Raw genomic sequence first — 26,664 nt, forward strand, 5'->3', positions numbered from 1 at the left:
TCCCCCTCTCCTCGCCCCCTACCCCCTCCTCTCTTCTCCCTTCCCTGTCCCCTCCCTCTTCTCCTCCTCCTCCCTCCTCTCCCGTCCCTCCCTCCCTCCCCCTCTTCCCTCGCCCCCTACCCCCTCCTCTCTTCTCCCCCCATCCCACCATCCCTCCTCCAGCACCACACACACACCTCGTTGGCGGTAGCGTTGGGTGGCAGCATGCGTAACATGATGATGTTGGATGGTCTCTGGTTCTGGTCCAGAAGGTCTGGTCTGAACTCCATCAGCTCTCTCTGTTCTGGGTCCTCTACTACTGAAGAGGGGGGGTCTGGACCCCCAGGACCGGCCCCTAGCCCCTCCCCTAGCAGCCCCGGGCCCTTGCCACCACCACCACAGTCATCCTCTGGAGAGCCCATGGAGAAACCCTATGGACAGTCACATGTTACTAGCTGCTACAATCAATAGTACTATTTCTACAGTAAAAACAACTACTACTTCTTCCACTACCATTAAAATACTTTAAAAAATATCCTATTCTAGTTTTACATCTATTATAGGTCTATTATATATTATAAACTGGGTGGTTCGAGCGCTGAATGCTGATTGGCTGAAAGCCGTGGTATATCAGACCGTATACCACGGGTATGACAACATGTATTTTTACTCCTCTAATTACGTTGGTAACCAGTTTATAATAGTAATAAGGCACCTCAGGGCGTTGTGATATATGGCCAATATACCACGGCTAAGGGCTGTGTCCAGGCACTCCGTGTTGCGTCGTGCATAAGAACAGCCCTTAGCCGTGGTATGTTGGCCATATACCACACCCCCTCGGGCCTTATTGCTTATGGTTTTGTATCCTAAACTATGAGCTGCCTGGATCATCCCACCTTATTCTTCCCTGGTCCTCCTCCTCTGGGGAACCTCTCCTCCTCCCCTGGTCCTCCTCCTCTGGGGAACCTCTCCTCCTCCCCTGGTCCTCCTCCTCTGGGGAACCTCTCCTCCTCCCCTGGTCCTCCTCCTCTGGGGAACCTCTCCTCCTCCCCTGGTCCTCCTCCTCTAGGGAACCTCTCATCCCCTGGTCCTCCTCCTCTGGGGAACCTCTCCTCCTCCCCTGGTCCTCCTCCTCTGGGGAACCTCTCCTCCTCCCCTGGTCCTCCTCCTCTGGGGAACCTCTCCTCCCCTGGTCCTCCTCCTCTGGGGAACCTCTCCTCCCCTGGTCCTCCTCCCCTGAGGAACATGTCCTCCTCCCCTGGTCCTGCTCTCAGGGTGCTGTACTCCTCCTGTCCAGCAGGGGTGACACCTCCTTCCATCCTCCCCCAGTCTCCATCTCTCTCCCCCAGGTGAGAGGCATTGTTCTCAGGGTATCCCCTTCCTCTTCTTCCTCCCCCTCTACCTCCTCCCCCCCTTCCTCTACCCTCTGAGTTGGGCCTGAAGCTCTGAGAGTCTCTCCTGGATACCTCTCCCATTCTCTCCTCTCTCTGCAGCCTGGGCAGGGCTACCTCTGGCAGGGGTAAGACCAGGGACCGAGGGAACCCTTTACCGCCCCGACCACCCCTCTGACGGAACCCTGGCCGTTGGTCGTGGAAACGGGCCGGTGTCGTGAACTCCCGGACGCCCGCCGGTTGGTCGGCTTTGTCGATGCGGCCGGCACCGGCTCTGAGGTCATATCCTGTCCCCAGCTCCGCCTCTTCCGGTCCGTAGCCCCGGTAATCCATGTCTCGGTAGTCGTGGTCGGAGGAGCTGTTGTTGCCATAGCGACCCATGCGGTCTCCCCGACCCCCCCTTCAGTTAAAGGAGTGAGAGAGAGAGAAAGAAAGAGAGAGAGAGAGAGGTAGAGAGAGAGAGAGAGAGAGAGGTAGAGAGAGAGAAAGAAAGAGAAAGAGAGAAGAGAAGGAGAGAGAGAAAGAGAGAAAGAGAAAGAGAGAGAGAAAGAAAGACAGAGAAAGAGAGAGAGAGAGAGAGAGAGAGAGAGAGAGAGAGAGAGGTAGAGAGAGAGAGAAAGGATTTATAAGTGTGATGTATAGCAACAAGGGCAAATGATGTCTGAGTGTTGGACAAAATGATGTCTGAGTGTTGGAGTGTTCAAATGATGTCTGTTGGAGTGTTCCCTGGCTATCTGTAAATGATGTCTGAGTGTTGGAGTGTTCCCCTGGCTATCTGTAAATGATGTCTGAGTGTTGGAGTGTTCCCCTGGCTATCTGTAAATGATGTCTGAGTGTTGGAGTGTTCCCCTGGCTATCTGTAAATGATTAAAACACTAAAATGGTGCCGTCTGGTTTGCTTTAATATAAGAAATTAGAATTGATTTATATTTATACTTTTGATACTTAAGTATATTTAAAACCAAATATGTTTAGATTTTTACTGAAGTAGTATTTTACTGGGTGACTTTCACTTTTACTTGAGTTATTTTTTATTAAAGTACTTATACTTTTACTCAAATATGACAGTCGGTAACTTTTCCCACCACTGCTATTTAACAGTCTGGAGGCCTGGAGGCCTGGAGGTCTGGAGGCCTGGAGGCCTGGAGGCCTGGTGGCCTGGAGGCCTGGAGGCCTGAGGCCTGGAGGCCTGGAGGCCTGGAGGTCTGGAGGCCTGGAGGCCTGGTGGCCTGGAGGTCTGGAGGCCTGGAGGCCTGGTGGCCTGGTGGCCTGGAGGCCTGGAGGCCTGGAGGTCTGGTGGCCTGGAGGCCTGGTTTTTGCCGGGGGCATCAATAAGTCATGACGTTGTCAGGTATCCCGTCTATAGAAAAGGTACACTAGAAGTGAAGACAGAAGTTTACTCACCTTCTGTCATAGTCCATACTGGTTCTCTGACTGTCTGTTCCTCTCTCTCTCTCTCTCGTCTCCTCTCTCTCCTCCTCCTCCCCCTCTCTAGTCCCCTCTCTAGTCCTCTCTCTCCTCCTCGTCTGTTACAGTCGCAGCATTTCTACCCCCTGAAAGCACAACAGTCACAATTGTACATTTGACTTCTGGTATTGGTAGGTCATCATTCTGCACACTCGTAACGCTACAGACAGTGAATGAGACACATAGCAACCTGCAGAGGCTACAGGCCGGCCTGCTACACTCGTAACGCTACAGACAGTGAATGAGACCCATAGCAACCTGCAGAGGTTACAGGCCGGCCTGCTACCACTCGTAACGCTACAGACAGTGAATGAGACCCATAGCAACCTGCAGAGGCTACAGGCCGGCCTGCTACACTCGGAGAGAGACACCGTCAGTCTGTCTGTCCGCCGTGGGAACTAAATTACTAAAAGCTTGTTGAATAATGCATGGATCTAAATATAGACCTCTTCGACAGCAAGTGATAGTTATCAGACACACACACACACAGTGTTCCCCTGGCTATCTGTAAATGATGTCTGAGTGTTGGAGTGTTCCCCTGGCTATCTGTAATGTCTGAGTGTTGGAGTGTTCCCCTGGCTATCTGTAAATGATGTCTGAGTGATGGAGTGTTCCCCTGGCTATCTGTAAATGATGTCTGAGTGATGGAGTGTACCCCTCACTATGTCATCTGATTTGTGTGCACTATGTCATCTGATTTGTGTGCACTATGTCATCTGATTTGTGTGCACTATGTCATCTGATTTGTGTGCACTATGTCATCTGATTTGTGTGCACTATGTCATTTGCAACAAGTCAGTTCGCTGGAAACAACTCTGGTGGGAAAATGCATATATTTTCTTTATATATACTCATCTAATATGTATATACTGTATTTTATGCCATCTATTGCATCTTGCCAATGCCACTCTGTCATTACTCATCCATATATTGGCATGTATACATTTTAGAAGAACAAGCATTTCGCTACACTCGGAATAACATCTGCTAACCATGTGTATGTGACCAATAAAATAACATTTGATTTGATTTAAGGGAATTGCTGTTACAAGAAAATGTTCAGAGTATGTAACATCTAGCATTCTGAATCAGGTGATTCAATCCCTGGTCCTATCACACTTAGAGTACGGTCCAGTTCTATGGTCAATCCCTGGTCCTATCACACTTCGAGTACGGTCCAGTTCTATGGTCAATCCCTGGTCCTATCACACTTAGAGTACGGTCCAGTTCTATGGTCAATCCCTGGTCCTATCACACTTAGAGTACTGTCCCTGGTCCTATCACACTTAGAGTACTGCCCCTGGTCCTATCATACTTAGAGTACTGTCCCTGGTCCTATCACACTTAGAGTATGGTCCAGTTCTATGGTCAATCCCTGGTCCTATCACACTTAGAGTACTGTCCAGTTATACGGTCAATCCCTGGTCCTATCACACTTAGAGTACTGTCCCTGGTCCTATCACACTTAGAGTACTGCCCCTGGTCCTATCATACTTAGAGTACTGTCCCTGGTCCTATCACACTTAGAGTATGGTCCAGTTCTATGGTCAATCCCTGGTCCTATCACACTTAGAGTACGGTCCAGTTCTATGGTCAATCCCTGGTCCTATCACACTTAGAGTACGGTCCAGTTCTATGGTCAATCCCTGGTCCTATCACACTTAGAGTACTGTCCAGTTATACGGTCAATCCCTGGTCCTATCACACGTAGAGTACTGTCCCTGGTCCTATCACACTTAGAGTACTGTCCCTGGTCCCATCACACTTAGAGTACTGTCCAGTTCTATGGTCAATCCCTGGTCCTATCACACGTAGAGTACTGTCCCTGGTCCTATCACACTTAGAGTACTGTCCCTGGTCCCATCACACTTAGAGTACTGTCCAGTTATATAGTCAATCCCTGGTCCTATCACACTTAGAGTACTGTCCAGTTATACGGTCAATCCCTGGTCCTATCACACTTAGAGTACTGTCCCTGGTCCTATCACACTTAGAGTACTGCCCCTGGTCCTATCATACTTAGAGTACTGTCCCTGGTCCTATCACACTTAGAGTACTGTCTGGTTATATGGTCAATCCCTGGTCCTATCACACTTAGAGTACTGCCCCTGGTCCTATCACACTTATAGTACTGTCCCTGGTCCTATCACACTTAGAGTACGGTCCCTGGTCCTATCACACTTATAGTACTGTCCCTGGTCCTATCACACTTAGAGTACTGTCCCTGGTCCTATCACACTTAGAGTACTGTCCAGTTATATAGTCAATCCCTGGTCCTATCACACTTAGAGTACTGTCCCTGGTCCTATCACACTTAGAGTACTGTCCCTGGTCCTATCACACTTAGAGTACTGTCCCTGGTCCTATCACACTTAGAGTACTGTCCCTGGTCCTATCACACTTAGAGTACTGTCCAGTTATATAGTCAATCCCTGGTCCTATCACACTTAGAGTACTGTCCCTGGTCCTATCATACTTAGAGTACTGTCCCTGGTCCTATCACACTTAGAGTACTGTCCAGTTATATAGTCAATCCCTGGTCCTATCACACTTAGAGTACTGTCCCTGGTCTTATCATACTTAGAGTACTGTCCCTGGTCCTATCACACTTAGAGTACTGCCCTTGGTCCTATCACACTTAGAGTACTGTCCAGTTATATGGTCAATCCCTCACACTTAGAGTACTGTCTGGTTATATGGTCAATCCCTAGTCCTATCACACTTAGAGTACTGTCCAGTTATATGGTCAATCCCTGGTCCTATCACACTTATAGTACTGTCCCTGGTCCTATCACACTTAGAGTACTGTCCAGTTATACGGTCAATCCCTGATCCTATCACACTTAGAGTACTATCCAGTTATACGGTCAATCCCTGGTCCTATCACACTTAGAGTACTGTCCCTGGTCCTATCACACTTAGAGTACTGTCTGGTTATATGGTCAATCCCTCACACTTAGAGTACTGTCCCTGGTCCTATCCCACTTAGAATACTGCCCCTGGTCCTATCACACTTATAGTACTGTCCCTGGTCCTATCACACTTAGAGTACTGTCTGGTTATATGGTCAATCCCTGGTCCTATCACACTTAGAGTACTGCCCTTGGTCCTATCACACTTAGAGTACTGTCCAGTTATATGGTCAATCCCTCACACTTAGAGTACTGTCTGGTTATATGGTCAATCCCTAGTCCTATCACACTTAGAGTACTGTCCAGTTATATGGTCAATCCCTGGTCCTATCACACTTATAGTACTGTCCCTGGTCCTATCACACTTAGAGTACTGTCCAGTTATACGGTCAATCCCTGATCCTATCACACTTAGAGTACTATCCAGTTATACGGTCAATCCCTGGTCCTATCACACTTAGAGTACTGTCCCTGGTCCTATCACACTTAGAGTACTGTCTGGTTATATGGTCAATCCCTCACACTTAGAGTACTGTCCCTGGTCCTATCCCACTTAGAGTACTGCCCCTGGTCCTATCACACTTATAGTACTGTCCCTGGTCCTATCACACTTAGAGTACTGTCTGGTTATATGGTCAATCCCTGGTCCTATCACACTTAGAGTACTGTCCAGTTATACGGTCAATCCCTGGTCCTATCACACTTATAGTACTGTCCCTGGTCCTATCACACTTAGAGTACTGTCTGGTTATATGGTCAATCCCTGGTCCTATCACACTTAGAGTACTGTCTGGTTATGTGGTCAATCCCTGGTTCTATCACATTTAGAGTACTGTCCAGTTATATGGTCAATCCCTGGTCCTATCACACTTAGAGTACTGTCTGGTTATATGGTCAATCCCTGGTCCTATCACACTTAGATTACTGTCCCTGGTCCTATCACACTTAGAGTACTGTCCCTGGTCCTATCACACTTAGAGTACTGTCCCTGGTCCTATCACACTTAGAGTACTGTCCAGTTATACGGTCAATCCCTGGTCCTATCACACTTAGAGTACTGTCCAGTTATATAGTCAATCCCTGATCCTATCTTTATTACAGACAGACCTCTCCCCATCTCTATATTACAGACAGACCTCTCCCCATCTCTATATTACAGACAGACCTCTCTCCATCTCTATATTACAGACAGACCTCTCTCCATCTCTATATTACAGACAGACCTCTCCCCATCTCTTTATTACAGACAGACCTCTCCCCATCTCTTTATTACAGACAGACCTCTCCCCATCTCTATATTACAGACAGACCTCTCCCCATCTCTATATTACAGACAGACCTCTCCCCATCTCTATATTACAGACAGACCTCTCCCCATCTCTATATTACAGACAGACCTCTCCCCATCTCTATATTACAGACAGACCTCTCCCCATCTCTTTATTACAGACAGACCTCTCCCCATCTCTATATTACAGACAGACCTCTCCCCATCTCTATATTACAGACAGACCTCTCCCCATCTCTATATTACAGACAGACCTCTCCCCATCTCTATATTACAGACAGACCTCTCCCCATCTCTTTATTACAGACAGACCTCTCCCCATCTCTTCATTACAGACAGACCTCTCCCCATCTCTATATTACAGACAGACCTCTCCCCATCTCTATATTACAGACAGGCCTCTCCCCATCTCTTTATTACAGACAGACCTCTCCCCATCTCTTTATTACAGACAGACCTCTCCCCATCTCTATATTACAGACAGACCTCTCCCCATCTCTTCATTACAGACAGACCTCTCCCCATCTCTTTATTACAGACAGACCTCTCCCCATCTCTTTATTACAGACAGACCTCTCCCCATCTCTTTATTACAGACAGACCTCTCCCCATCTCTATATTACAAACAGACCTCTCCCCATCTCTATATTACAGACAGACCTCTCCCCATCTCTTTATTACAGACAGACCTCTCCCCATCTCTTTATTACAGACAGACCTCTCCCCATCTCTATATTACAGACAGACCTCTCCCCATCTCTTTATTACAGACAGACCTCTCCCCATCTCTTTATTACAGACAGACCTCTCCCCATCTCTATATTACAGACAGACCTCTCCCCATCTCTATATTACAGACAGACCTCTCCCCATCTCTATATTACAGACAGACCTCTCCCCATCTCTATATTACAGACAGACCTCTCCCCATCTCTTCATTACAGACAGACCTCTCCCCATCTCTATATTACAGACAGACCTCTCCTCATCTCTTTATTACAGACAGACCTCTCCCCATCTCTTTATTACAGACAGACCTCTCCCCATCTCTATATTACAGACAGACCTCTCCCCATCTCTATATTACAGACAGACCTCTCCCCATCTCTTTATTACAGACAGACCTCTCCCCATCTCTATATTACAGACAGACCTCTCCCCATCTCTTTATTACAGACAGACCTCTCCCCATCTCTATATTACAGACAGACCTCTCCCCATCTCTATATTACAGACAGAACTCTCCCCACATCTATATTACAGAAAGACCTCTCCTCATCTCTTTATTACAGACAGACCTCTCTCCATCTCTATATTACAGACAGACCTCTCCCCATCTCTATATTACAGACAGACCTCTCCCCATCTCTATATTACAGACAGACCTCTCCCCATCTCTATATTACAGACAGACCTCTCCCCATCTCTTTATTACAGACAGACCTCTCCCCATCTCTATATTACAGACAGGCCTCTCCCCATCTCTTTATTAAGGCTAGACCTCTACCCATCTCTATATTACAGACAGACCTCTCCTCATCTCTTTATTAGGGACAGAACTCTCCCCATCTCTTCATTACAGACAGACCTCTCCCCATCTCTTTATTACAGACAGATCTCTCCTCATCTCTTTATTACAGACAGACCTCTCCCCATCTCTATATTACAGACAGACCTCTCCCCGTCTCTTCATTACAGACAGATCTCTCCCCATCTCTTTATTACAGACAGACCTCTCCCCATCTCTATATTACAGACAGACCTCTCCCCATCTCTTTATTACAGACAGACCTCTCCCCATCTCTTTATTACAGACAGACCTCTCCCCATCTCTATATTACAGACAGACCTCTCCCCAACTCTATATTACAGACAGACCTCTCCCCATCTCTTTATTACAGACAGACCTCTCCCCATCTCTTTATAACAGACAGATCTCTCCCCATCTCTATATTACAGATAGACCTCTCCCCATCTCTTTATTACAGACAGACCTCTCCCCATCTCTTTATTACAGACAGACCTCTCCCCATCTCTATATTACAGACAGACCTCTCCCCATCTCTTCATTACAGACAGACCTCTCCCCATCTCTATATTACAGACAGACCTCTCCTCATCTCTTTATTACAGACAGACCTCACCCCATCTCTTTATTACAGACAGACCTCTCCCCATCTCTATATTACAGACAGACCTCTCCCCATCTCTATATTACAGACAGACCTCTCCCCATCTCTTTATTACAGACAGACCTCTCCCCATCTCTTTATTACAGACAGACCTCTCCCCATCTCTATATTACAGACAGACCTCTCCCCATCTCTTTATTACAGACAGACCTCTCCCCATCTCTATATTACAGACAGACCTCTCCCCATCTCTATATTACAGACAGACCTCTCCCCATCTCTTTATTACAGACAGACCTCTCCCCATCTCTTTATTACAGACAGACCTCTCCCCATCTCTATATTACAGACAGACCTCTCCCCATCTCTTTATTACAGACAGACCTCTCCCCATCTCTATATTACAGACAGACCTCTCCCCATCTCTATATTACAGACAGACCTCTCCCCATCTCTATATTACAGACAGACCTCTCCTCATCTCTTTATTACAGACAGACCTCTCCCCATCTCTATATTACAGACAGACCTCTCCCCATCTTTACAACCATTGAATCTATATGTTTGACCATGACAGTTTACAATCTAAGGTAACGCCAAGTAATTTAGTCTCCTCAACATGCAACAGCCACACCATTCATTACCAGATTCAGGGGAACTTAAGGAATAAAACGCTCTTAGTTTTAGAGATGTTCAGGGCCAGTGTATTACTGGCCACCCATTCCAAAACAGACTGCAACTCCTTGTTAAGGGTTTCAGTGACTCCATTAGCTCTCACCCCACCCCCCCTAAGTTTTAGATGCACTATTGTTAAGTGACTGTCCCACTGGATGTCATAAGGTGAATGCACCAATTTGTAAGTCGCTCTGGATAAGAGCGTCTGCTAAATGACTTAAATGTAAATGGTTGCTGATGGGTATATGGTTGAATCATCAGTATACATGGACACACAGGCTTTGTTGAATGCCAGTGGCAGGTCATTGGTAAAAATAGAAAAAAAAAGAATTACAAAAAGTACATACTAGCAACACGCATAACCACCAAAGCAGACAGGCAAATTCAGGGCAGCTAAGACAACCCAAGCCAATGACAAATCGCCTTAAATACACCGGTTTATATTGAGCCATAGTTGAATGGAACTCTTTACCTTCAAGAAAGAACATCTAATGTGATAGACCATGTGACTGGACAGGAAACAGACCATATGACTGGACAGGAAACAGACCATATGACTGGACAGGAAATAGACCATATGACTGGACAGGAAACAGACCATATGACTGGACAGGAAATAGACCACATGACTGGACAGGAAATAGACAGAACATCTAATGTTATAGACCATATGACTGGACAGGAAACAGACCATATGACTGGACAGGAAATAGACCATATGACTGGACAGGAAATATAAATAACATCTAATGTGATAGACCATATGACTGGACAGGAAATAGACAGAACGTATAATGTGATAGACCATATGACTGGACAGGAAATAGACCATGTGACTGGACAGGAAACAGACCATATGACTGGACAGGAAATAGACCATATGACTGGACAGGAAATAGACCATGTGACTGGACAGGAAACAGACCATATGACTGGACAGGAAATAGACCATATGACTGGACAGGAAACAGACCATATGACTGGACAGGAAATAGACCACATGACTGGACAGGAAATAGACAGAACATCTAATGTTATAGACCATATGACTGGACAGGAAACAGACCATATGACTGGACAGGAATTGTGGGAAGCTTGTGGAAGGCTACCCGAAACATTTGACCCAAGTTTAACAATGTAAAGGCAATGCTACCAAATAATAATTGATTAAATGTAAATGCAGATTTTTTATCCTTAGGTAGTGGAATAACCTTTGACTCTTTCCAGACTTCTGGGCACACCCCATACATCAAGCACTTTTTAAAAATGGGAAAGATTGGAGCTGATATCTGGTTAGCTGTAACTCTTAAGCAATTTGGCGTCTAGTTTATCTGTACCAGGTGACAACAGCATCCTTTCTACCTCTTCCTTTCAACTTGATGAAATTCAAACCTGCCTTGCCTCTCCTTCATGATACAATATTTTATAGGGGAATGGAATCATAGCATTCCTCAACTTGTTCACTTTGCCTTATATATATAGATTCGACAAAAGAGGCTGACATGTTTGAATTCCTACCCATAATAGTGTTCAACGTTCTCCACAGTTTTTCCCCCCATCATCCTTTACTTCATCAATGTTGTGCTGATAGAATCCCTCCTTCTTTCCTTTGTTGAGCATGGTCACAAGATTTCTTAATTTACAATACCTTTGCTTATCAAACAGAGTGGCCGATGTACTTTTTTTTGGCATCATGACATTTCTCAGCTCATCATCAATCCACCGTTTGACCTCACAGTGCATTTTCTTAAAGGGGCGTGTTTATCAGCAAAACTCATTTTCTTAAAGGGGCGTGTTTATCAGCAAAACTCATTTTCTTAAAGGGGCGTGTTTATCAGCAAAACTCATTTTCTTAAAGGGGCGTGTTTATCAGCAAAACTCATTTTCTTAAAGGGGCGTGTTTATCAGCAAAACTCATTTTCTTAAAGGGGCGTGTTTATCAGCAAAACTCATTTTCTTAAAGGGGCGTGTTTATCAGCAAAACTCATTTTCTTAAAGGGGCGTGTTTATCAGCAAAACTCATTTTCTTAAAGGGGCGTGTTTATCAGCAAAACTCATTTTCTTAAAGGGGCGTGTTTATCAGCAAAACTCATTTTCTTAAAGGGGCAGTGTTTATCAGCAAAACTCATTTTCTTAAAGGGGCGTGTTTATCAGCAAAACTCATTTTCTTAAAGGGGCGTGTTTATCAGCAAAACTCATTTTCTTAAAGGGGCGTGTTTATCAGCAAAACTCATTTTCTTAAAGGGGCGTGTTTATCAGCAAAACTCATTTTCTTAAAGGGGCGTGTTTATCAGCAAAACTCATTTTCTTAAAGGGGCGTGTTTATCAGCAAAACTCATTTTCTTAAAGGGGCGTGTTTATCAGCAAAACTCATTTTCTTAAAGGGGCGTGTTTATCAGCAAAACTCATTTTCTTAAAGGGGCGTGTTTATCAGCAAAACTCATTTTCTTAAAGGGGCGTGTTTATCAGCAAAACTCATTTTCTTAAAGGGGCGTGTTTATCAGCAAAACTCATTTTCTTAAAGGGGCGTGTTTATCAGCAAAACTCATTTTCTTAAAGGGGCGTGTTTATCAGCAAAACTCATTTTCTTAAAGGGGCGTGTTTATCAGCAAAACTCATTTTTTTAAAGGGGCGTGTTTATCAGCAAAACTCATTTTCTTAAAGGGGCGTGTTTATCAGCAAAACTCATTTTCTTAAAGGGGCGTGTTTATCAGCAAAACTCATTTTTTTAAAGGGGCGTGTTTATCAGCAAAACTAATTTTCTTAAAGGGGCGTGTTTATCAGCAAAACTCATTTTCTTAAAGGGGCGTGTTTATCAGCAAAACTCATTTTCTTAAAGGGGCGTGTTTATCAGCAAAACTCATTTTCTTAAAGGGGCGTGTTTATCAGCAAAACTCATTTTCTTAAAGGGGCGTGTTTATCAGCAAAACTCATTTTCTTAAAGGGGCGTGTTTATCAGCAAAACTCATTTTCTTAAAGGGGCGTGTTTATCAGCAAAACTCATTTTCTTAAAGGGGCGTGTTTATCAGCAAAACTCATTTTCTTAAAGGGGCGTGTTTATCAGCAAAACTCATTTTCTTAAAGGGGCGTGTTTATCAGCAAAACTCAGTTTCTTAAAGGGGCGTGTTTATCAGCAAAACTCATTTTCTTAAAGGGGCGTGTTTATCAGCAAAACTCATTTTCTTAAAGGGGCGTGTTTATCAGCAAAACTCATTTTCTTAAAGGGGCGTGTTTATCAGCAAAACTCATTTTCTTAAAGGGGCGTGTTTATCAGCAAAACTCATTTTCTTAAAGGGGCGTGTTTATCAGCAAAACTCATTTTCTTAAAGGGGCGTGTTTATCAGCAAAACTCATTTTCTTAAAGGGGCGTGTTTATCAGCAAAACTCATTTTCTTAAAGGGGCGTGTTTATCAGCAAAACTCATTTTTTAAAGGGGCGTGTTTATCAGCAAAACTCATTTTTTTAAAGGGGCGTGTTTATCAGCAAAACTCATTTTCTTAAAGGGGCGTGTTTATCAGCAAAACTCATTTTCTTAAAGGGGCGTGTTTATCAGCAAAACTCATTTTTTAAAGGGGCGTGTTTATCAGCAAAACTCATTTTCTTAAAGGGGCGTGTTTATCAGCAAAACTCATTTTCTTAAAGGGGCGTGTTTATCAGCAAAACTCATTTTCTTAAAGGGGCATGTTTATCAGCAAAACTCATTTTCTTAAAGGGGTGTGTTTATCAGCAAAACTCATTTTCTTAAAGGGGCGTGTTTATCAGCAAAACTCATTTTCTTAAAGGGGCGTGTTTATCAGCAAAACTCATTTTCTTAAAGGGGCGTGTTTATCAGCAAAACTCATTTTCTTAAAGGGGCGTGTTTATCAGCAAAACTCATTTTCTTAAAGGGGCGTGTTTATCAGCAAAACTCATTTTTTTAAAGGGGCGTGTTTATCAGCAAAACTCATTTTCTTAAAGGGGCGTGTTTATCAGCAAAACTAATTTTTTAAAGGGGCGTGTTTATCAGCAAAACTCATTTTTTTAAAGGGGCGTGTTTATCAGCAAAACTCATTTTCTTAAAGGGGCGTGTTTATCAGCAAAACTCATTTTCTTAAAGGGGCGTGTTTATCAGCAAAACTCATTTTCTTAAAGGGGCGTGTTTATCAGCAAAACTCATTTTCTTAAAGGGGCGTGTTTATCAGCAAAACTCATTTTCTTAAAGGGGCGTGTTTATCAGCAAAACTCATTTTCTTAAAGGGGCGTGTTTATCAGCAAAACTCATTTTCTTAAAGGGGCGTGTTTATCAGCTGTACTCATAAATAGTTTCATAAACAAACTTAGTGCCATTTCAGGATCATCGTCACTACACACTTCTAACCTTCTTAATCTCATCCACAAATGAGTCCTGATTGAACCCTCTGTAGGACCTGTGGTAGATTACCTTAGGGCCAGCCTTTGGTATTTTAGTGTTCCTAGTGAGCGAGTCCTGATTGAACCCTCTGTAGGACCTGTGGTAGATTACCTTAGGGCCAGCCTTTGGTATTGTAGTGTTCCTAGTGAGTGAGTCCTGATTGAACCCTCTGTAGGACCTGTGGTAGATTACCTTAGGGCCAGCCTTTGGTATTTTAGTGTTCCTTGTGAGCGAGTCCTGATTGAATCCTCTATAAGACCTGTGGTAGATTACCTTAGGGCCAGGTATTTTAGTGTTCCTATTGAGCGAGTCCTGATTGAATCCTCTATAGGACCTGTGGTAGATTACCTTAGGGCAAGCCTTTGGTATTTTAGTGTTACTAGTGAGCGAGTCCTGATTGAACCCTCTATAGGACCTGTGGTAGATTACCTTAGGGCCAGCCTTTGGTATTTTAGTGTTCCTTGTGAGCGAGTCCTGATTGAACCCTCTGTAGGACCTGTGGTAGATTACCTTAGGGCCTTTGGTATTGTAGTGTTCCTAGTGAGCGAGTCCTGATTGAACCCTCTGTAGGACCTGTGGTAGATTACCTTAGGGCCTTTGGTATTGTAGTGTTCCTAGTGAGTTCAACCAGGTTATCATCATTGTAACCTAGTGCCACTGATACAGCTTGTGATCGATACAAGTTGATGTGGCACGTTCGTTGTATGAATCTGACCGAGGCGCAGCGTGGTATGCGTACATTCTTTATTTATAAGAATGAACACTGAACAAACTAACCGAAATAACAAAACGACACGCGATACAAACGAGTGCTGACAGGCAACTACACATAGACAAGAACTCACACCAGAAAGTGGGAAACAGGGCTGCCTAAATATGATCCCCAATCAGAGACAACGATAAACAGCTCTCTCTGATTGGGAACCATATCAGGCCACCATAAACATACAAACCCTAGAACTACAAAAACCCTAGACATGCTAAAAAAAAAACTAGACAATACAAAAACTAGCGTATCCACCCAAGTCACACCCTGACCTCACCTAAATACAAAGAAAACAGAGATATCTCAGGTCAGGGCGTGACATGATGATGTAATACCGGACCTATTAGTAAACATTCTGGTTGGTAATATCATAACTTGGGTTAGGTTACATACAAAGAAGAAAGGAACTAAAACCAGATATGAAGGCTGCAAGAGAACGAGGTGACATTATCAGATATGAAGGCTGCAGGAGAACGAGGTGACATTATCAGATATGAAGGCTGCAAGAGAACGAGGTGACATTATCAGATATGAAGGCTGCAGGAGAACGAGGAGACATTATCAGATATGAAGGCTGCAGGAGAACGAGGTGACATTATCAGATATGAAGGCTGCAAGAGAACGAGGAGACATTATTAGATATGAAGGCTGCAAGAGAACGAGGTGACATTATCAGATATGAAGGCTGCAGGAGAACGAAGACATTATTAGATATGAAGGCTGAGGAGAACATTTATCAGATATGAAGGCTGCAGGAGAACGAGGTGACATTATCAGATATGAAGGCTGCAGGAGAACGAGGTGACATTATCAGATATGAAGGCTGCAAGAGAACGACATTATCAGATATGAAGGCTGCAGGAGAACGAGGTGATGCAGGAATGCCCTGAATTGCAAGCTGCAGTTGCACACTATTGACAAAAGGGGGGCGCTTCGTTCCTTCACTTTGAAGGTTTGACATTTGAGATTTGCATTTTTTTTCATGGATTTAAGAAGAAAAAAAAATGCAAATCTCTAATGTAAAAGCCTACAAAGTTGCCTGCCATTATGTCAGATTGTGACATGCGAGGTCAAAAACATTTTTTACCTGACCAAATTATTAAATGGCCTGCAAAAAAAAAAAATGTACAAACGGGTCTTTCTGTTTTTGTCTGTCATAATATTTGACACAGAGACGGGCAGTTCATGCAGCCCGCGCCGATGTAAATAGAGGACGTCATTGTACCCACTGAACCTCGATGACCGACAGTCGGACACACGAAACCAACACAGACTGACACCGCAAACCGCCTGCATGCACTGATGCACTGAACAATAATTTGCAATTGCAGATAAATATCCCGGATCGCTTGCAAACATAACACAGAGAATATAACCGAAAGAGTCATATTTAGTTAGTGCCAGCTGATAGTGGTGTTGGTGAAGGTGGTTAGCCAATGTAATCGCGATAAGCTTTGGGACCAGCCTCAATGAACAGACAGCATATGGACGTTTGCAATAAAACACTCGTTATTGTGCAAATCATAAATATCTTACCTTCCTCACGTTCAAGTTACGTTTTCTGGTGTAATGTGTTCCCTAGCTACTGAGTGAAGGAGGGTGTGTTTGTTCAGCTCCAAAAATTATATTTGCAAAATGGCTTCATTTTGTGTAGTTGGGCGGTGCTTGATAGTTGTTTCGACTATATGATTGGTGTATACAACGCACACACTCTTTCTCCGGGAATATGATTGGACGACAGTTAATCATTAAAGTTCATTTACGCAGGACAGGACATCCATACGAATGGGATTTTTTTTTTAAAGTATTGTAAAACTGTTATTCTTCTTTCTCTGTCGATGTAGAGTAGTACTACAACACGTTACTATTACACTGTTATACAGGGTACTACAACACGTTACTATTACACTGTTATACAGGGTACTACAACACGTTACTATTACACTGTTATACAGGGTACTACAACACGTTACTATTACACTGTTATACAGGGTACTACAACACGTTACTATTACACTGTTATTACATGTTTTTACACTGTACTTTGTATTAGAATACCAAATATTACATATTATATACATATTACAATGTTTTACAATATATGGTATTAACATTCCGACTGGCCAATCAGTAGGGCTCTGGTGTGAATATACCACGACATGATAGGACCGCTAACTGATAGCCATTGTCTGTAACCATTCCTCTGTATAGAAACATGCAGACAACACAACTCGCATTCAAGGCAGATAAATAAAATACAAATCAAGCCTGAAAACCCTAAAAATACCTTTATTTTGAAAAGCCTTAAGAAAAAAAATACTAAGATGTCATATTGTACAAAAAAAATAAAATAACAGATCACCCCCCTCAACATTTCAGACAGCCAGGTAGAAACAGATCACCACCCCCCCCCTCAACATTTCAGACAGCCAGGTAGAAACAGATCCCCACCCCCCCCCCCCCTCAACATTTCAGACAGCCAGGTAGAAACAGATCCCCCCTCAACATTTCAGACAGCCAGGTAGAAACAGATCCCCCCCTCAACATTTCAGGCAGCCAGGTAGAAACAGATCCCCCCCTCAACATTTCAGACAGCCAGGTAAAAACAGATCCCACCCCCTCAACATTTCAGACAGCCAGGTAAAAACAGATCCCCCTCAACATTTCAGACAGCCAGGTAAAAACAGATCCCCCCTCAACATTTCAGACAGCCAGGTAAAAACAGATCCCCCCTCAACATTTCAGACAGCCAGGTAGAAACAGACCCCCCCCTCAACATTTCAGACAGCCAGGTAAAAACAGATCCCCCCTCAACATTTCAGACAGCCAGGTAAAAACAGACCCCCCCTTAACATTTCAGACAGTCAGGTAGAAACAGATCCCCCCTCAACATTTCAGACAGCCAGGTAAAAACAGATCCCCCCTCAACATTTCAGACAGCCAGGTAGAAACAGATCCCAACCCCCTCAACATGTCAGACAGCCAGGTAAAAACAGACCCCCCCCCCAACATTTCAGACAGCCAGGTAGAAACAGATCCCACCCCCCTCAACATTTCAGACAGCCAGGTAAAAACAGATCCCACCCCCTCAACATTTCAGACAGCCAGGTAGAAACAGATCCCCCCTCAACATTTCAGACAGCCAGGTAGAAACAGATCCCACCCCCTCAACATTTCAGACAGCCAGGTAAAAACAGACCCCCCTCAACATTTCAGACAGCCAGGTAAAAACAGATCGCCCCTCAACATTTCAGACAGCCAGGTAAAAACAGACCCCCTCAACATTTCAGACAGCCAGGTAAAAACAGATCCCACCCCCCTCAACATTTCAGACAGCCAGGTAAAAACAGATTCCACCCCCCTCAACATTTCAGACAGCCAGGTAAAAACAGATCCCCCTCAACATTTCAGACAGCCAGGTAAAAACAGACCCCCCTCAACATTTCAGACAGCCAGGTAAACACAGATCCCACCCCCCTCAACATTTCAGACAGCCAGGTAAAAACAGATCACCCCCCTCAACATGTCAGACAGCCAGGTAAAAACAGATCCCCCCTCAACATTTCAGACAGCCAGGTAAAAACAGATCCCCCCCCTCAACATTTCAGACAGCCAGGTAAAAACAGAGTACAATACTGATGTTTATTTTTCTCAGGCATAATTTACTTTTTAGTAGCAGATCTTAAAATCAAATGTTTTTAGCTATGCAAAAGTAGTAAAAGCAGAGGGCAGAACAGTATTAAAGGAAACACAATAGTGATCAATGTTCCTTCGGCAATTGAGCAAATTTCAGGTCTTTTGAGCACAAACTTGAACATTGTGAAAATTCTGTGCAACTTCTGGCGCGCGTTTACTGTGAACACTGAGGCTGTACCTGCTTTAAGTTACAGGTTTACTGTGAACACTGAGGCTGTACCTGCTTTAAGTTACAGGTTTACTGTGAACACTGAGGCTGTACCTGCTTTAAGTTACAGGTTTACTGTGAACACTGAGGCTGTACCTGCTTTAAGTTACAGGTTTACTGTGAACACTGAGGCTGTACCTGCTTTAAGTTACAGGTTTACTGTGAACACTGAGGCTGTACCTGCTTTAAGTTACAGGTACAGGTTTACTGTGAACACTGAGGCTGTACCTGCTTTAAGTTACAGGTTTACTGTGAACACTGAGGCTGTACCTGCTTTAAGTTATAGGTTTACTGTGAACACTGAGGCTGTACCTGCTTTAAGTTACAGGTTTACTGTGAACACTGAGGCTGTACCTGCTTTAAGTTACAGGTTTACTGTGAACACTGAGGCTGTACCCGCTTTACTGTGAACACTGAGGCTGTACCTGCTTTAAGTTATAGGTTTACTGTGAACACTGAGGCTGTACCTGCTTTACTGTGAATACTGAGGCTGAACCCACTATAAGTTACAGTTTTACTGTGAACACTGAGGCTGTACCTGCTTTAAGTTACAGTTTTACTGTGAACACTGAGGCTGTACGTGCTTTAAGTTACAGTTTTACTGTGAACACTGAGGCTGTACCTGCTTTAAGTTACAGTTTTACTGTGAACACTGAGGCTGTACCTGCTTTACTGTGAACACTGAGGCTGAACCCACTATAAGTTACAGTTTTACTGTGAACACAGGCTGTACCTGCTTTAAGTTACAGTTTTACTGTGAACACTGAGGCTGTACCTGCTTTAAGTTACAGTTTTACTGTGAACACTGAGGCTGTACCTGCTTTACTGTGAACACTGAGGCTGAACCCACTATAAGTTACAGTTTTACTGTGAACACAGGCTGTACCTGCTTTAAGTTACAGTTTTACTGTGAACACTGAGGCTGTACCTGCTTTAAGTTACAGTTTTACTGTGAACACTGAGGCTGTACCCACTATAAGTTACAGCTTTACTGTGAACACTGAGGCGGTACCCACTCTAAGTTACAGCTTTACTGTGAACACTGAGGCTCTACCCACTATAAGTTACAGGTTTACTGTGAACACTGAGGCTGTACCCACTATAAGTTACAGGTTTACTGTGAACACTGAGGCTGTACCTGCTTTCAGTTACAGTTTTAACAGTGGCCAAGTAAGCTGCTCTGGATATTTGATCATAACGTAGGGTCTACCAGAGTAGCCTACCATCAAAAACAAGGGAGAAAATGCATCCCGTAGCATTTTAACATGGAAATAGCCCTTCTATCGTTCAACCTACAGTAGCAGTGTGGTGTTCGATGCAGGCCTACGTTCCATGAGACTGTTGAAACAAACATGCAGGGATTGACAACCTGTTCATCCACTTGTCCTTTAGACAAGGAGGTGACTGAACGTTGTCTTTGTGTTGTTTGATGCAAGAAACCACTTGACAAAATAAAATGCATTGTTATTCTCATAGCATTATTACAGCGAATCAGACAAATTATTGCTACCCTTCCGCTTATTTGCTTACTGAGCTTATTCAAGCATGTCTCAAAATACAACACTGCCTCTTTAAGACCGAATATAGGGATACTGCAGCTCTGATTGGTTATGGCGCATCGGTCGTTGTAGAGTATGGGCCTGTGTCGTGCCTGTCAATACAATAGATTCCTACTCCAACTCTCTCTGCCTACAAGAACATCTCTTGCATAGTTTGTTTTCTTTCAGTGTGGTTGCATTGAAAATGGCTAATATTCAATCCTAATTCGCACAGTAAAGGGAAACGCTGATAGTGTTAACTAAAAGGGAAAACTAGACCGTTCGATCTCGTACATCTCTGCGCGGGCTGAAGTCCCAGGGAGCCGTGCGCCCACGCAGCTTATAGGGAACATTGATAATAATAACATAATATTAACAGTAACGGAGTAAATAGGAAATGGAAATCAACTTTAAAGGCAGGTTTCCCAGACACAGATTAAAGTTAGGCTTACCGTGGCCCAGGACTACCTGACATGATGACTCCTTGCTGTCCCCAGTCCACCTGACTGTGCTGCTGCTCCAGTTTCAACTGTTCTGCCTTGTTATTATTTGACCATGCTGGTCATTTATGAACATTTGAACATCCTGGCCATGTTCTGTTATAATCTCCACCCGGCACAGTCAGAAGAGGACTGGCCACCCCACATAGCCTGGTTCCTCTCTAGGTTTCTTCCTAGGTTTTGGCCTTTCTAGGGAGTTTTTCCTAGCCACCGTGCTTCTACACCTGCATTGCTTGCTGTTTGGGGTTTTAGGCTGGGTTTCTGTACAGCACTTTGAGATATCAGCTGATGTACGAAGGGCTATATAAAAAATAAAATAAAAAAATGAAAATAAATTTGATTTGTTTAGTACTAAAAAATTTGCTTAATGGAAAATCTCCATTGAAATAGCGCTTTAGTCCAGGACTAGGATTCATCTGTGTCTGAGGAAATGATCTCTAAATATCAAATCGCTTTTAAATAAACCCACTGTAGACTATTGATGACTTCTACTGTCATCTCTGTAGATCAAGTATCAATCTCTCAAAAGTCCTCGCTCTTCATCTCACCCTCTTCATCACACTCTCTTCATCACCCTCTTCATCACCCTCTTCATCTCTCTCTTCATGACCATCTTCATCACCCTCTCTTCATCACCCTCTTCATCTCCCTCTCTTCATCACCCTCTTCATCTCCCTCTTCATCACCCTCTCTTCATCTCCCTCTCTTCATCACCCTCTTCATCTCCCTCTTCATCACCCTCTCTTCATCACCCTCTCTTCATCACCCTCTCTTCATCACCCTCTTCATCTCTCTCTTCATGACCATCTTCATCACCCTCTCTTCATCACCCTCTTCATCTCCCTCTCTTCATCACCCTCTTCATCACCCTCTCTTCATCACCCTCTTCATCTCCCTCTCTTCATCACCCTCTTCATCTCCCTCTTCATCTCCCTCTCTTCATCACCCTCTTCATCACCCTCTCTTCATCACCCTCTTCATCTCCCTCTCCTCATCACCCTCTTCATCTCCCTCTTCATCACCCTCTTCATCTCCCTCTCTTCATCACCCTCTTCATCACCCTCTTCATCTCCCTCTTCATCACCCTCTTCATCACCCTCTTCATCTCCCTCTTCATCTCCCTCTTCATCTCCCTCTCTTCATCTCCCTCTTCATCTCCCTCTTCATCTCCCTCTTCATCACCCTCTTCATCTCCCTCTCTTCATCACCCTCTTCATCTCCCTCTTCATCTCCCTCTTCATCTCCCTCTCTTCATCACCCTTCTCTCATCTCCCTCTTCATCACCCCCTCCACACAAAACACAAAAGACTAAAACATGAAAATGAAATCATCTACGTATATTAAAATGCTAAAATATAAAATAGTTTGTAGATCTTTCTTTAATTCTGAACAGCTGTTAGGTCTAATGACCACAGAGATCTGAGAACTACAGTTAGGTTCTAATGTATTGGCACACTTTAAAATAATTCACCATTTCTTCTAAAAAAAATACGTTGACATTGAAAAAAAAAAACTGTGCGCTCGCACGTACATTTGTTTGATTAACAACTGCACAAAACTGCAGAAAATGGCCTGGACTAAAGTATTCCAAATTCAAATTAATTTAGTTGGAGGCAGGTGATCATCTTTATATCTTTAAACGTCACATGAAGTACAAAATATACAATATTCACAAACTATTTTGGATGGGAAGCTTCCTCTATATAGTAACCTGAAGGTACTGGTCAGGACAGAAGCTTCGTCTATATAGTAACCTGAAGGTAGTGGACAGGACAGCAGCTTCCTCTATATAGTAACCTGAAGGTAGTGGACAGGACAGCAGCTTCCTCTATATAGTAACCTGAAGGTAGTGGACAGGTGATACAGCTTCCTCTATATAGTAACCTGAAGGTAGTGGACAGGTGATACAGCTTCCTCTATATAGTAACCTGAAGGTAGTGGACAGGACAGAAGCTTCCTCTATATAGTAACCTGAAGGTAGTGGACAGGACAGAAGCTTCCTCTATATAGTAACCTGAAGGTAGTGGACAGGTGATACAGCTTCCTCTATATAGTAACCTGAAGGTAGTGGACAGGACAGCAGCTTCCTCTATATAGTAACCTGAAGGTAGTGGACAGGACAGAAGCTTCCTCTATATAGTAACCTGAAGGTAGTGGACAGGTGATACAGCTTCCTCTATATAGTAACCTGAAGGTAGTGGACAGGACAGCAGCTTCCTCTAAATAGTAACCTGAAGGTAGTGGACAGGTGATACAGCTTCCTCTATATAGTAACCTGAAGGTAGTGGACAGGTGATACAGCTTCCTCTATATAGTAACCTGAAGGTAGTGGACAGGTGATACAGCTTCCTCTATATAGTAACCTGAAGGTAGTGGACAGGTGATACAGCTTCCTCTATATAGTAACCTGAAGGTAGTGGACAGGACAGCAGCTTCCTCTAAATAGTAACCTGAAGGTAGTGGACAGGACAGCAGCTTCCTCTATATAGTAACCTGAAGGTAGTGGACAGGTGATACAGCTTCCTCTATATAGTAACCTGAAGGTAGTGGACAGGACAGCAGCTTCGTCTATATAGTAACCTGAAGGTAGTGGACAGACAGCAGCTTCCTCTATATAGTAACCTGAAGGTAGTGGACAGGTGTCACAGCTCCCCTGCCCAGTCATGTAAAATCCATAGATTAGGGCCTAATTTATTTATTTTAACTGACTGATTATCTTCTTTGAACTGTAACTCAGTAAAATCGTTGAAATGGTTGTATGTAATGTTTATATTTTTCTTCAATATAGTTACCTGAAGGCAGTAGACAGGTGAAACTAACAGCTTCCTGTCTAGTGGTCCTTCTGTAGCTCAATTGGTAGAGCATGGCGCTTGTAACGCCAGGGTAGTGGGTTCAATTCCCGGGACCACCCATACGTAGAATGTATGCACACATGACTGTAAGTCGCTTTGGATAAAAGCGTCTGCTAAATGGCATATATTATTATTATTATTATAGTTGGCAGAGGACAGGTGAAACTAACAGCTTCCTGTCTAGTTACCTGAAGGAAGTGGACAGGTGAAACTAACAGCTTCCTGTCTAGTTACCTGAAGGCAGTGGACAGGTAAAACTAACAGCTTCCTGTCTAGTTACCTGAAGGCAGAGGACAGGTGAAACTAACAGCTTCCTGTCTATAGTTACCTGAAGGCAGTGGACAGGTAAAACTAACAGCTTCCTGTCTAGTTACCTGAAGGCAGAGGACAGGTAAAACTAACAGCTTCCTGTCTAGTTACCTGAAGGCAGAGGACAGGTAAAACTAACAGCTTCCTGTCTAGTTACCTGAAGGCAGTGGACAGGTAAAACTAACAGCTTCCTGTCTAGTTACCTGAAGGCATTGGACAGGTAAAACTAACAGCTTCCTGTCTAGTTACCTGAAGGCAGTGGACAGGTGAAACTAACAGCTTCCTGTCTAGTTACCTGAAGGCAGTGGACAGGTGAAAAACTAACAGCTTCCTGTCTATAGTTACCTGAAGGCAGAGGACAGGTGAAACTAACAGCTTCCTGTCTAGTTACCTGAAGGCAGAGGACAGGTAAAACTAACAGCTTCCTGTCTAGTTACCTGAAGGCAGAGGACAGGTAAAACTAACAGCTTCCTGTCTAGTTACCTGAAGGCAGTGGACAGGTAAAACTAACAGCTTCCTGTCTAGTTACCTGAAGGCAGAGGACAGGTAAAACTAACAGCTTCCTGTCTATAGTTACCTGAAGGCAGTAGACAGGTGAAACCAACAGCTTCCTGTCTAGTTACCTGAAGGCAGTGGACAGGTAAAACTAACAGCTTCCTGTCTAGTTACCTAAAGGCAGTGGACAGGTAAAACTAACAGCTTCCTGTCTAGTTACCTAAAGGCAGAGGACAGGTGAAACTAACAGCTTCCTGTCTAGTTACCTGAAGGCAGAGGACAGGTGAAACTAACAGCTTCCTGTCTAGTTACCTAAAGGCAGAGGACAGGTGAAACTAACAGCTTCCTGTCTAGTTACCTGAAGGCAGAGGACAGGTGAAACTAACAGCTTCCTGTCTAGTTACCTAAAGGCAGTGGACAGGTAAAACTAACAGCTTCCTGTCTAGTTACCTAAAGGCAGAGGACAGGTGAAACTAACAGCTTCCTGTCTATGGTGACAAAGGCAGTGGACAGGTAAAACTAACAGCTTCCTGTCTAGTTACCTGAAGGCAGAGGACAGGTGAAACTAACAGCTTCCTGTCTATGGTGACATAAAGGCAGTGGACAGGAGAAACTTTAAATTAAGGCCAGCTGGGTTGACCAGGAGAGGAAGCCACAGTCGAAGCTACTTTCTCAATTCCTCCTCTAGGCCTCATGGCACAGTTCCACATCAACACAACACTGTCCACAGTATCTTTCCCAGCCCACTTGGCTCCTTAAACCGAAGGCATTAGTGTAGTTCCGACAGGATTGGATACATGTAAAAACATCAGGGTTGTATTCATTAATAAACACCGTAACAAAATGTACTGCAGTAGAAGATTGGGAAGAAAAAAAAGAAAAGCATTTCTTATCGTAACAGTTCAGGTAGATCCCTCCCGGTTTCAGTCCATTTTGATCCGTTCAGTGACTAATGAACATGACCTACTTTCACACAGTAGTTCCATATAGAATCGCTTCTGTATCCTGTGGATACGACCAATAAAGTTTGATTTGATTTGCTTTTTGATACCTACGCAATTTTTTTCAGATCGAGGGCATTTAACCCTTTCTATCCCCTCACCTCCCCAGTCCCAAATGGAACCCTATTGAGTGCACCATATAGGGAATAGGGTGCCGATATGGGGCGTTACACACAGGCACAGATCTGAGACCAGTTTTAAACCTACCCCTCAAAAGGGGCGTTACACACAGGCACAGATATTAGACCAGTTTGAAACCTACCCCTCAAAAGGGGCGTTACACACAGGCACAGATCTGAGACCAGTTTTAAACCTACCCCTCAAAAGGGGCGTTACACACAGGCACAGATCTGAGACCAGTTTTAAACCAACCCCTCAAAAGGGGCGTTACACACAGGCACAGATCTGAGACCAGTTTTAAACCTACCCCTCAAAAGGGACATTACCCACAGATCTGAGACCAGTTTTAAAACTACCACTCAAAAGGGATGGTGCACCATTTTGGCAATTAAGCCCTTTAACTACAGACCCAGAGTCAGATAAACTCATGGATACAAATGTGTCTCTGAGTGTAGTTTAAAGGAAGTTGAAGTAAGTTTTGTGAGCCTTTGATGAACTAGTGTTAGCGTAATGACTGGAAGTCTATGGTATCAGTTAGCTGATTGCGCTAACGCCAGCATCACCTAGAGATTCAGCCACAGAAAGATGTTTTTCTTGAGCGAATGGTAAAGGAACAGAATTATAAATTGTAGACTGCAAATTGACCGCAGGAAGCACAAACAAATATATATACACTGACTAAAACCATTTCAAACCTGGCTTAGATTTAGTATACAATCACATATATATCTCTCTATTATGAGTAAGAATACTTTGGTACAGATCTACAAAATCAAAATCACTTGGAACTGATTTTCAGGTTTTTTTTTTACAGTCTTTATGTCCAACAATAAAATAACGTAAACTTAGGGGGTAAATAAAATCAGGGCACCAGTTGGGGAACCCTGTCAGACTTTTCAGTCATTGCCAAAATGTGACACTATCCCTTTAAATGATTACAACTAT

The 26,664-nt window shown here is 43.7% G+C and overlaps 2 protein-coding genes across 7 annotated transcripts in view; both read right to left on the minus strand.

Annotated features, from left to right (window-relative positions):
- LOC124018182 (RNA-binding protein 10-like) overlaps positions 1 to 936 on the minus strand; it is a 36,761-nt gene extending 35,825 nt beyond the window's left edge. Inside the window, exons 1-2 of the mRNA XM_046333450.1 lie at positions 876 to 936; positions 177 to 410 (exon numbers count right to left, since the gene is read on the minus strand). The gene's annotated coding sequence lies outside the window, so the exon portion shown is untranslated. The remainder of the gene's footprint in view (positions 1 to 176; positions 411 to 875) is intronic.
- A 21,367-nt stretch (positions 937 to 22,303) lies between these two features.
- LOC124032413 (rho-related GTP-binding protein RhoA-A-like) overlaps positions 22,304 to 26,664 on the minus strand; it is a 10,846-nt gene continuing 6,485 nt past the window's right edge. Inside the window, exons 5-6 of one of the 6 annotated variants that reach the window (XR_006838276.1) lie at positions 23,480 to 26,664; positions 22,304 to 23,173 (exon numbers count right to left, since the gene is read on the minus strand). The exon at positions 23,480 to 26,664 is cut by the window's right edge and continues 233 nt beyond it. The gene's annotated coding sequence lies outside the window, so the exon portion shown is untranslated. The other 5 variants (XR_006838275.1, XR_006838272.1, XR_006838274.1 and 2 more) reach the window with 5 other exon arrangements.

This window comes from Oncorhynchus gorbuscha, linkage group LG03 (assembly GCF_021184085.1).
Source record: "Oncorhynchus gorbuscha isolate QuinsamMale2020 ecotype Even-year linkage group LG03, OgorEven_v1.0, whole genome shotgun sequence".
Lineage (NCBI taxonomy): Eukaryota > Metazoa > Chordata > Actinopteri > Salmoniformes > Salmonidae > Oncorhynchus > Oncorhynchus gorbuscha.